The sequence below is a fragment of the Lissotriton helveticus genome, chromosome 5_1, assembly GCF_964261635.1.
Source record: "Lissotriton helveticus chromosome 5_1, aLisHel1.1, whole genome shotgun sequence".
In the NCBI taxonomy this organism is placed as follows: Eukaryota; Metazoa; Chordata; class Amphibia; order Caudata; family Salamandridae; genus Lissotriton; species Lissotriton helveticus.
The window spans coordinates 1,149,585,583-1,149,597,838 of record NC_136065.1 but is presented as its reverse complement, the minus strand read 5'-3'; positions in this window follow the sequence as shown (position 1 = coordinate 1,149,597,838).

Below are 12,256 nucleotides of genomic sequence, written 5' to 3'. Positions count from 1 at the left end.
GTCGTGCTCTTTCACTCAGACCCCTTTTTCCCATAATACTCCAAAGACGTCTGGAGTGGGTGAGAGGTAAAATCCGCCAAACCTCGCAGGAGGGAACTCCTATGTATGGTTCTTTGTTCAATCAACGTTGAAGGATACACTGTTCCAAAATATTGTGCATCTATTCTTTGTTTCCATAAGAAACCTGATCTGCAAACAAACAGAATAACCTTCCTGACAGTAAAATGCCAGAAAGTGATGATGAAAGAGAGAGAGCTAGAGTAGCAGCTGAACTAATAGAAGCTGATAATACTATGCAAGAAGCGGACCCGGATATAAAACTCATCCCGGTCAACATAAGAAGATCTATAACGTTAAAACTTATAGAAAATGGACTGACACCAAGAGGTGGTACAGTCATATTCGTAATTGAGGCACACGAATATCGACAGACAGAGGTATTCTATTCATGGATAAACTTTCCAGCAGCAAATGCTGTAACAAAGGAGTTCCACTATTATAAAATAGAGGAACCTCCGGATACCTACACTCCTTTCGAAGAAGTGGAAGTACCACTCAAATTCCAAGAGCACCTGCTCTTGTTTAATGGCGCCCTAAAACATAATAATCACATCACCAGGCTCGGTCCACTAGGTAGACCAGGAGCAACATGGCCGGTCCTAGCCGGATACACACCACATCCAGACATCGAAAGAATGTCTGCAGCAGATGTTTTAGTACAACTAAAACAACTAATTAAAATATATAGACAACTAGTCCAATATGTAATGCGGACTTCAACCATCCAACCTGTAGTTAAAATTCCACAGCTGACCCCACATCAGGGGGACACAAATAAAATTACACCACAGAACATACAGTCCTGCCTAGGTAAAGTACCAGCTAAACGGGAACAAATACCATTCTGGTTAGCACAAAAAATCACCCAAATAGAGGCGGTGTTTCCAGACACCACCCCTGTGGATAAACACAGGATTCTGACTATCTGTCTTCCAATGGGAATCGCACCACACGTGGAGGACTGTGACACTTGGGGTACAGTCTTTGCTTCCATTTACACAAAAACACATGGTGTACCATCCATGTCGGTAATACCAGATGTGCTAAAACAAATTCAAGACGAATACGGTCCAGAACCCGCTTTACCTCTCGGTATGAAATTACTAAAAGACTTCAAGCAGGTCTCGGCAATATTACTAGCCAACATAAAAGGAGAAGCAGCGAATGTGGCGATCCGCCAGAGGTTAAAAGAGACAGATATAGCTGACCAACCAGCTGAAATTGCCAGAATTATAGAAAAATCCTATGAAGAACTAGGTAGAGATAGTTTGGGTGGAATACCAGTAAAGCCCCAACTAATTGAAAGTCCTGAAAAAATATTTATTAAAAATAATCTAAACAGTCAAAAAAAGAACTGGGATGGAAACAAACAATCCAATCCAAAAGAAAAGAGATTCCAGTCCAGAGGAAGGTCTCCTCGGCGGAGAGAAAGATCTCCGGACCAAGGACCCAAGTCTCCCCAAAGGGAGCCCTCTGTGAAAAAATACAACCTTAGAAATAGGGATAACATAAAGAAACCGGATAGATATCAAGATTTTGATACACGTCCCTCTCAATCTTTTCAGACTTCCTCGCAGAAATCGGAAAGAAGAGGACGATCGGAACCCAGGGAAGGGCACGTCAAGTCCAAAGACAAGGAACCTGCTCATCCAAATAAAAAATTACAGTTTCCAAAAAAGAAGGTAGCCAGTATTAAAGTATTCAACAATGCCGAGAATACTGAGGACACAGCTGAAAAATGGAGAGTGGGCTCAGACAATGCTAGACAGCGCAGCAGAAGTGAGCATAGCACGCAAAGTCCTTATGAATCATCTGGAGACAGTGGACACGAATGAATACATTCAGGTGGAAACTGCAGACACCAGAGTTAGCAAACCTCACAAAATATATGAAATAACTTTACGTATAGAAGGGGATAAGACTAGGAAAATAAGGGGCCTTTTTTGGGATAATCTCTCCAAGGGCTATGACATCCTTCTAGCTGAAAAAGATTGGCCACCAGAGTTCGTCAGGGAGTGCCCACATGGCGAAGAAATAATTATGCCTGCCTTCTCAAATCATATTCCAATTCATAAAAAATATACACTTGCAAGAAAGTGGGCAGTAGCTCAAGCTCCTGCTTTATATAAAAATCATGTAGGATGGGATGAGGAGTCTCCTCCTCACAAAATCCAGTTAAAATCACAACCTACTGCACAAAGGCAGTATCCAATCAAGCAAGAAGCTAAAATACAGGTAAAAGAAATTCTAGATCAACTAGAATACCAGGGGGTGATTGAAACTTGCACCTCACAAATGAACAACCCTTTGTTTCCTGTCTCCAAACCAGACAATTCATATCGTCTAGTTTTGGATTACAGACACCTTAACTCATGTTGCAAAACTTTTGCAGTACAAAACTCGCATAGTGCTGCACTAATGAATAACATAGTGCGCAAAAAATATAAAACAACATTAGACATCTCTAATGGATTATTTTGTAAAAATATAGCACCAGAGAGCAGATACTTGTCAGCATTCTCAATAAATGGCGCTAAAAAAGAATTCTGTCGGTTACCCCAGGGGTACAAGAACAGCCCAGGATTATTCTCAGCGAGAGTAACAGAGTTACTACAAACATATGATGACGAAGCATTATCGTATGTCGACGACATATACCTAACAGATAATGACTTGGATACTCACTTGAAGAGAGTGAACACCATAATACTTGGGTTCGCGGCAGAGGGTTACAAATTCAACTTTAAAAAATCTAGAATTGCCCATCTAACAGTCCTGTTCTTAGGATATGAATTATCAAGTGAAGGCAAAAGCCTGGCTGACAATTTCCTAGAGAAATGTGCCGTACTCCAAGCACCTAGAACACTAAAAAACCTACAGTCAATTCTAGGCTTCCTAAATTTCGGAAGAACATACAATGCAAATTACGCAGAAAGGGTCAAACCCCTTTATGATCTAATAAAACCAGATTTAAAAAAAAACAATTGGACTCAAATACACACAGAAATTCTGAGATCCTTACAAACAGATATGTTAATTAAAACAAAATTAGAAACAGGTGATAACACACGCAACCTTGTGATTCGAGTTATCCCAGGAAGATGCGGATTCACATACCTGACCTCTAATGAGGGAGAAAAGGTACCAATTGCATTCAAATCACACTTGTACACTAAAGCTGAAATGAAATTTAGCCCAACGGAAAACATTCTTACTGCAACACAGACAGCTATAGCAAAAGAACGAGCCCTTTCACAAGGTAAACGAATAATAATCGTTACACCGATACCAGCCCTAGAGGCTGTAACAAAAGCAAGCATGCCGAATGCTAAAGCGCTCCATCCGAGATGGATACAATGGGCTAATTCTCTTGCTGCATTAGACGTGGCATACGAATTTGATCCTAACTTAAAAACACAAGAGTTTCTCCAATACGAATTCGAATGTCCGCCGCCGACCGAAATTCTGCCTCTAGGACATTACGGCTGTATAATATATACAGACGGATCAGCACAACCCGCAGTAGGGGGCTAAAAAAAGATTACAGTGCTGCGTGTGCGATTGTAAAAGGTCGCTGGCACGATGGGAAATTCAAACCAGCGGTCACTAAAACACAATCTCTAGGAGATTGTACAGCTCAGCGAGCAGAACTACTAGCATTCAAGATGGCGCTTGAAAATACCGATCGAGAATTCCCCACACTCATAGTGTGTGATTCGTATTATTGCGTTCAGTCTTACAATGAATGCTTACAGATCTGGCTTCAGAATGGTTTTAAGGATGAAAAAGGAGGCACAATCAAGCATAAAATGCTTTGGGAACAAGTAGTTCTTTTACAAAAGGAACTACCAAAGACTCACGTGATACATACACTGAGTCATCAACGTGATGGCGTTCACGTTGCAGGGAATTCATTGGCTGATGAGGCCGCGAAGGCAGCTGTGCAAACGGCTTCCGTAGCTGCCATCACTCGGTCAAAAACAAAAATAGACAGCGATATATTACAAGCTGTCAGCGCTACAGTAAAAGATGCGATAGAAACACTCCCGAAAGGCTTTCCAGTAAAGTACTCATACATAACTGATGCAAATAATGTTCCATTTGCTCGAATCCCTGGAGTGGGGGATAGAGTAATTCCAAACATGGAACATAGGTCAGGACTCATCGTAGCGGCACACGAATGACTTGCTTCTGTACATGCTGGCGTCTCAGCCACAGTATCGTTATTAAAACAGAGATACTGGTGGCCACAAATGAGAAGACAAACCAGGAACTATGTTCTTGAATGTGACATATGTCAAAAAATGAAAGTATCAACAGTAAGACGACCAGCACAGACGCCCCTTCTAATCTCGGATAAACCATTAGCCTGTGTTTACCTGGACCACTGTGGTCCCTTACAAAGGGATGGTAACTATAAATATATCTTGGTCGCAGTGGATTCATGCACGAGATTCATATAATGTAGACCCCAGCACTCGGCTGACGTCGGGACTGTTATACAAAGATTTGCGAGTCTAAATGGCATATACGCTAGGAGCATGCTACGTTTGACCAATGTTTTCACTTTAGCCCTCAAGCTTGTGGGAAAGCACGGCCAAATGAGCATAGCGAAGCGGGATTCTTCTCACTTCCTTCCTGAGGGATACGGGATGGTGTAAAGAAAAAACCAAGGCATAAAGCAATCTATAACAGCAAAGGTGTTAGGTTCGGGAGCTGGGTGGGTCAAACATCTAATAAGTGTCCAACGTAGTCTAAACAACTTGCCAAGAAATTCTCTGAGGGGATTCAGTCCGTACGAATTACTGTTTGGGACTAGGATGCTAGTCTTAGATCTTGACAGTCAGACTTCAGTGGTGAAAGAAAAAAGCTTTGATATCAAAGATCGTTTGGCTATTTTACAGGACTTAAACGAAACAAGAAAAGACCTGAGCAACATAAAGTTGAAACAGCAGCCAACAACCACTGAAGAACCACCACCTGTCCCAGCAAGACCTGTCTGGATTCCAAAAGTCGGGGATCTAGTCAGAGAAAAGATAGCGGTAAAGAAGGAATTTGGGCCTTCTTACAGAAAAGCAGTTCCTGTCTTGTCCATCAACGGGACGAGATCAGTTGTACTACCGCCACTTGCTGGTAAAAAGGAGAACCGAGTTGTATCCATCGACCTGGTAAAACCACAATCATGTGGCCGATAACAAACAGTAGGCCAAGTGGACTCCCGATAAGTAGTAGAACACCGAGGTTTGCTACAAGTACAGAGGTGCTAACTAAAAGGCTAATCACATTTGAAACGCCTAAAGAACAACAACAAGGACTATGCAACAATGCAATGGAACTCACACCTCTGAAACCCCAAATAAAAACATTTAGTAGAGACACACCAACCTACAATGAAGTAACAAATGAATATGCTGAAGCTGCAAGAAACAGTAATCCTGAAGCAATTGGAACAATAGACAGAACGGCATCCGGCTACTTCATCAACTTTGAAGATTCTTCTGAAGATCTAAGTGAATCAAAGACACAGCCATCAACAAAAACTTTTAAAGACAAAGCTAAGGAACTTTTGAAACAGCTGAAAGAAACCTATCTGATTTCTCCATGGATTGAATTTTGGGTGTCCTTTGGTGTATTTATCCTGATACTTTGGCTCATCATGATACTATGTTTGGGATGCTTCATTGAGGGAAAATATGCAAAAATGGACATAGCAAGCCAGAAAATCAACTTGATCCTCAAGCCACACATGTCTTCACACGTCGAGAAAAGAGAACTTTCTTCAGTCAACTTCACAGCCAATCCTATACCGAGTGGGGTAGCATGGGACAATACTGACTATGAAATCTATGGTCCGGTTGAAATCCTCAAATATCCACACCAAATCAAGATCTCGTTGAGTGACTTTGTAAAACCAAACTCATTTGCTGATGATTGGGACTTTGAAAGTATTAATGACATGATGTCTGACCTAGTGATGTCTGCTAAATTTACCAAACATGATTATTTGCAGGGTTCATCTAATTATGATAGTATGTACTGCTACAACCACTATGGTAACCATTTTCTACATAAATCTGCACAACCTAGAAATGTTTTAAATTATAATCAATGGGAACATTGTGCAACCCCTCCAAAAGGAAGCTCAAGAACCTTTTATGACAAATATTCATATTTTTCAGGGTTCAATACAAGTAAAGCTGAAACATTTTATTTCAAATTGTCAAATAGGACAGGAACAAAAACCATGCTTACAAACACGAAATTGATATATTCGGACTCATTTTTTGAACAAATGAATACATTTGGTTTTGATTATTGGGACAAAAATGTTGAAGTAAAAAGTGTTTGGGGTACAAAAGAATGGCAAGTACAAGGTATAGAATCATTGTTTAGAGCCTGCATGATCCCAGAACAAATTATATTCTTTAATGAAACTATTCAACAAACTACCTGTCTTGGATTAGCCAAAATCAAAGACTTAAATAAACCGTCTATTCCAAAACCAACAATGAACAGCAATAACTCTGCAGATGAAGAGATAGACGTAAACTTTGTATTAAACCAAAATAGAACAAATCCTGATTGGAAACAATGGTTGATCTGGCCCACAGATACTAATAACTGTCAAGACAGATTCCTGAACAAAACACAGGGGTTCACATTGACCAGGCCAGACCCTAGATATTCCCAAAGACAACACCCAGGGATAATCACCACCTACAGTGTGGGCAAACTCTGCCTTCAATGGCTAAAAACTTCCACACTGACGGAGATTAAGCAACACCTAACTTTACTTACTGATGGTGCTGACTTGCGTGATTTCATTATGGGACCGCGCAAACAGCGTCAAAAATGCTTCATAGCAGCCTCTATATATGCAGCTTACAACGAGGCCTGGAAGATAACTCAAATTGAGACAGCAGAAAGTATATGGGAAATTGACCGTATTAATTTGGAAAAATCGCTTTCTGTAGTGGACAATGGGTTAATGACTCTGTCCTCCAGAATCTTTTCATTGGACAGCATTGTGTCATCAGCAATCGACATAATATCGCAAGACTTACTGTTGTTACAACACGGTCAGTCTCAATTGCGTTCTATTGTACAGCTTGGCTGGACGTTACAAAATCTGCGTTCAGGCTATGTGCCTTGGCGTTTCATCAACACAACGTCACTATTCAATATCTTTAACCTTACTGATAAACAAATCAGTATGGCACAAAAGGGTGTTGATTATACAATCCTGAGCATTGAGAAACTCTGTGTAATGGAATTAGTTTGCATGGAGCCTGTGAAGGGAATTCAAATAACCTTTCATGTCACCAGCTAGGCACACCTGCAACAGAGATAGAACCATTCTTTAAAAGACTCTATAACGGGAGTTACATTCTAATGTGGATCGCAGATGTTGTAGTCTACTGCCCGGGGTTCCTTATCTCGTTAGTATGACTGCGAAGGTCATGTGCTGTGGACGCTTATTGTTCCCCAGCTCCTTTCCAGACAGGGAGGCAAGGGCATGGCCTAACTTGAAAATTACTTCTATTCGAGTTGATACTTTAAGCAGAATGAAAACAGTGCTTCTTCAGACGCCGACCAGGCTCACGTCATCAAAAGAAACGTATGATCTCCTAGTCACAAGGACGACTGCAGAGATTCAATCATTATTATCAACTAATTCCCCCATACATTTCGCAGAAATCCTGAATGAAATCTTAAATATTTCTGATACCAGTGGAGTCTCAAATGTATTTAAGACAGTATTTTCGATGCCATTAACACCATTCAAAGCCATACTGGGTATTTTTCCAGACTTCGTCCATTCGATTTTTGGAGGAGTTCCCCTCATTTTGGGACTAATTGCAGGAATCCTATTCTTAGTCCTTATATTTCGTTATGGCAAACCATGTCACAGACAAAACACCCGCGACAAGGGAAGAAACAATCCGAGCCATTGGATACCGGGACCGGATATCAAAAATTCTGGGACTAACCCGGCTTAGAGACCTGAACATGACTTGGTTTCTTTCATTTCGGCCGATATGGCAAAGATGTGTTTTACCTGTATTAAGGTGCATGCTGTGCGGAGAAGAATGCGTGTTGGACACCTGTCTGACGCTACAATCGGATGCGCCAATGGATGCAGAAACATTGTTGGGTCCGGTAAAGGCTCATGCATTGTGCTGCCCTCAACGGTTGCCAATCCTGATGACGGCATTCGTGGAAACTTCACCACTACGATTAAGGGGTAGTGAAGATCAAGATGAAAGCAGCATCGATCAGGTACAACCTTCTGTCAGCAATACTACTCAAAACGTCAATGGAGACAATCATGCACATGAATGCATGGTTACATCCTTTTCCGAGTTAGTGGAACTCTCACAGGAAGCTGTTGACAGCTTTTTCAGCAGTCTCAATGATATGATGTTCTCACCAGAGCAGAAATAATGACTCTTGAACAAGCTAGGACACGGCGTTCCCGACACCTTGAATTTGGCCTTCAACTTTAATAATAAAGTAGCAAGATCAACTTTTCCTCCAGTCCACGGACAGCAATTTTTTTAGCAGCCCCCAAATATTTTTTTAAATTTTACGGGACACTTTTTCTTCTGCTTAAAGTAAGAACTATTCTTAGAGAACTAATTTCTATTTTTAGAAACTTCATAGACATTAGCTGCCCGCTGGTATGTTCATAAATATTTTTTTTCTTGAACTGTGATGAAGTGGTCTCGAACTTTTCTTCTGTATTAAGAGCCATTTCATGTGTAATTCTAATATTCAATTACTAATAATGTATACATATGCGTGATTATTTTAGCATTATTCTACTGCTTGAGTGCATATAGTACATATGACTATTTTTTTTCCCGTATGTTACATAATTTCAAAATGCATTATGTGTATTTTGGGGTGGTAAGGTATACACAATACTCTACAGTATGTTTTACTATGCCTAGATTCGTAAATATGGCCATAGTTAGCGTGGAGTGGGTGTGATGTATTCCTATAGGTTCTGTATCGATCCCCCTATTCCTGACCCTATTCTGGTTAACAAATTAACGAGCAGCCATCCCATGATGCAGAAACCGTTATCTGATTACGCCAGACCACGGCACAGGAGCGCGTTATCTGATTAGGTCATAACGCTTTCCATCTAATTAGGCAAGCAATATTCCTCCAGCCCCTGATAAGGCATACGGAGTTCTCAAAACAAATCAAACCTATGACAACCTGGGAAAATCCCTGCGGCCATTGTTTTGATTTCTCAAAGAACTTCAGTAAAAGAATGTGCTAACGACCAGCTCGTATGACATCCTTATTGACGTATCTATGTCCATCCTTACGTCAATCTCGGCACCTTACAGGTATAAATATTACCGATATTGCCTTAAGCAAACACACGCGGTGGTGACGAGATCGGAGCAGCGAGACTTGCCGAAGCCCAGCAGAGAGCGAAGCCACCGGCGCTGCCCCGCCTTCCTGACGCGCTGAGAACGAGACGCTGCTTTCTCCTGCCGAGAAATCCAGCTCCGGCGCTTCCGAGCAGCCCTCGCAGGCAGCTTGGAATATCGAGACCTCAGACGAGAGATACTATCCCTCAACCATCCTAGATCTCAGGTACAGAGCTGAATAACCCCTTACAGAGAATTCTTGAGTTAGTCACTTGACAAAACAAACTTAACTTAAACTTCTACTTTCTATCCCCGCCCACGTATTAGGCTTAGGTCAGGGACACTGGGGTAGGCGTAGTTAGAAGCACCAGTTGAGTACTATTAGTTAAATGTATATGTGTATGTATATATTCTGTCCATTTTAAATAACGTATGGCTTTGAAACCATATCAATGTTTTTACAGTATTATTTTATAATTCTGCTTTTATTGTATGCACTTTACTTAACCATAAGTATTGCGATAATATCGATCCATTTCTCTTGTACGAGAAAAGAGACTGATCAATAAATAACATCTTTTATTGAACACGCCCGTCTCTTCCTTTTCTCTACAATCTGGTGAAACTAAGAATGCACGTACTGACTGAGTAAAATAAGTTGTCTTTTGTTTTCACACGACTCTAGAGATACACTCTTGATTAGGGGAGAGCAAAGTTGTCATGTTCTATGGTTGTCAGAAACTAAATCCCTTCTTGTCTATCCAGGGAGGTTCAACTCCTCCTTGCCTATTCGAGAAAGTTTCTAGTGAACTCTGAGCTAGCTGGCAAACCCAAAACTTTAAGTCTAATATCGACAGTAGAAGACCTAGTTAACGTCTGGTCTAGGTCTATACTATTGGAGGTATTATTCCAATGCGCAGAGCCTATTGGGATAATAGGAACTACACTACAAGAGGGTCACAGAGCATCAACAGTCCATGGCACAGCACAAAGCAGGTACATCTGAGGCAGCACATGAGAGGGGCTAAGTGCATCAACAGTCCATGGCAAAGAACAGGTACATCTGAGGCAGCACATGAGAGGGGCTAAGTGCATCAACAGTCCTTGGCACAGAGCAGGTACATCAGAGGCAGCACATGAGAGGGGCTAAGTGAATCAACAGTCCATGGCACAGAGCAGGTACATCAGAGGCAGCACATGAGAGGGGCTAAGTGCATCAGCAGTCCATGGCACAGAGCAGGTACATCTGAGGCAGCACATGTGAGGGGCTTAGTGCATCAGCAGTCCATGGCACAGAGCACGTACATCTGAGTCAGCACATGAGAGGGGCAACGAGCATCAACAGTCCATGGCAAAGAACAGGTACATCTGAGGCAGCACATGTGAGGGGCACAGAGCATCAACAGTCCATGGAACAGAACAGAGCAGGTACATCTGAGGCAGCACATGAGAGGGGCTAAGTGCATCAACAGTCCATGGCAAAGAACAGGTACATCTGAGGCAGCACAAGAGGGGGCTAAGTGCATCAACAGTCCATGGCACAGAGCAGGTACATCAGAGGCAGCACATGAGAGGGGCTAAGTGCATCAGCAGTCCATGGAACAGAGCAGGTACATTTGAGGCAGCACATGAGAGGGGCAACTAGCATCAACAGTCCATGGCAAAGAACAGGCATATCTGAGGCAGCACATGAGAGGGTCTAAGTGCATCAACAGTCCATGGCAAAGAACACGTACATCTGAGGCAGCACAAGAGAGGGGCACAGAGCATCAACAGTTCATGGCACAGAACAGAGCAGGTACATCTGAGGCAGCACATGAGAGGGTCACAGAGCATCAACAGTCCATGGCACAGAACAGAGCAGGTACATCTGAGGCAGCACATGAGAGGGGCTAAGTGCATCAACAGTCCATGGCAAAAAACAGGTACATCTAAGGCAGCACATGAGAGGGGCTAAGTGCATCAACAGTCCTTGGCACAGAGCAGGTACATCAGAGGCAGCACATGAGAGGGGTTAAGTGCATCAACAGTCCATGGCACAGAGCAGGTACATCTGAGGCAGCACATGAGAGGGGTTAAGTGCATCAGCAGTCCATGACACAGAGCAGGTACATCTGAGGCAGCACATGAGAGGGGCAATGAGCATCAACAGTCCATGGCAAAGAACAGTTACATCTGAGGCAGCACATGAGAGGGGCACAGAGCATCAACAGTCCATGGCACAGACCAGAGCAGGTACATCTGAGGCAGCACATGAGAGGGGCACAGAGCATCAACAATTCATGGCACAGAACAGAGCAGGTACATCTGAGGCAGCACATGAGAGGGGCTAAGTGCATCAACAGTTCATGGCAAAGGACAGGTGCATCTGAGGCAGCACATGAGAGGGGCTAAGTGCATCAACAGTCCATGGCACAGAGCAGGTACATCTGAGGCAGCACATGGGAGGGGCTAAGTGCATCAGCAGTCCATGGCAAAGAACAGGTACATCTGAGGCAGCACATGAGAGGGGCTAACTGCATCAGCAGTCCATGGCACAGAGCAGGTACATCAGATGCAGCACATGAGAGGGGCTAAGTGCATCAGCAGTCCATGGCACAGAGCAGGTACATCAGAGGCAACACATGAGAGGGGCTAAGTGCATCAGCAGTCCATGGCACTGAACAGGTACATCTGAGGCAGCACATGAGAGGGGCTAAGTGCATCCACGGTCCTTGGCACAGAGCAGGTACATCAGAGGCAGCACATGAGAGGGGTTAAGTGCATCAAAAGTCCATGGCACAGAGCAGGTACATCTGAGGAAGCAC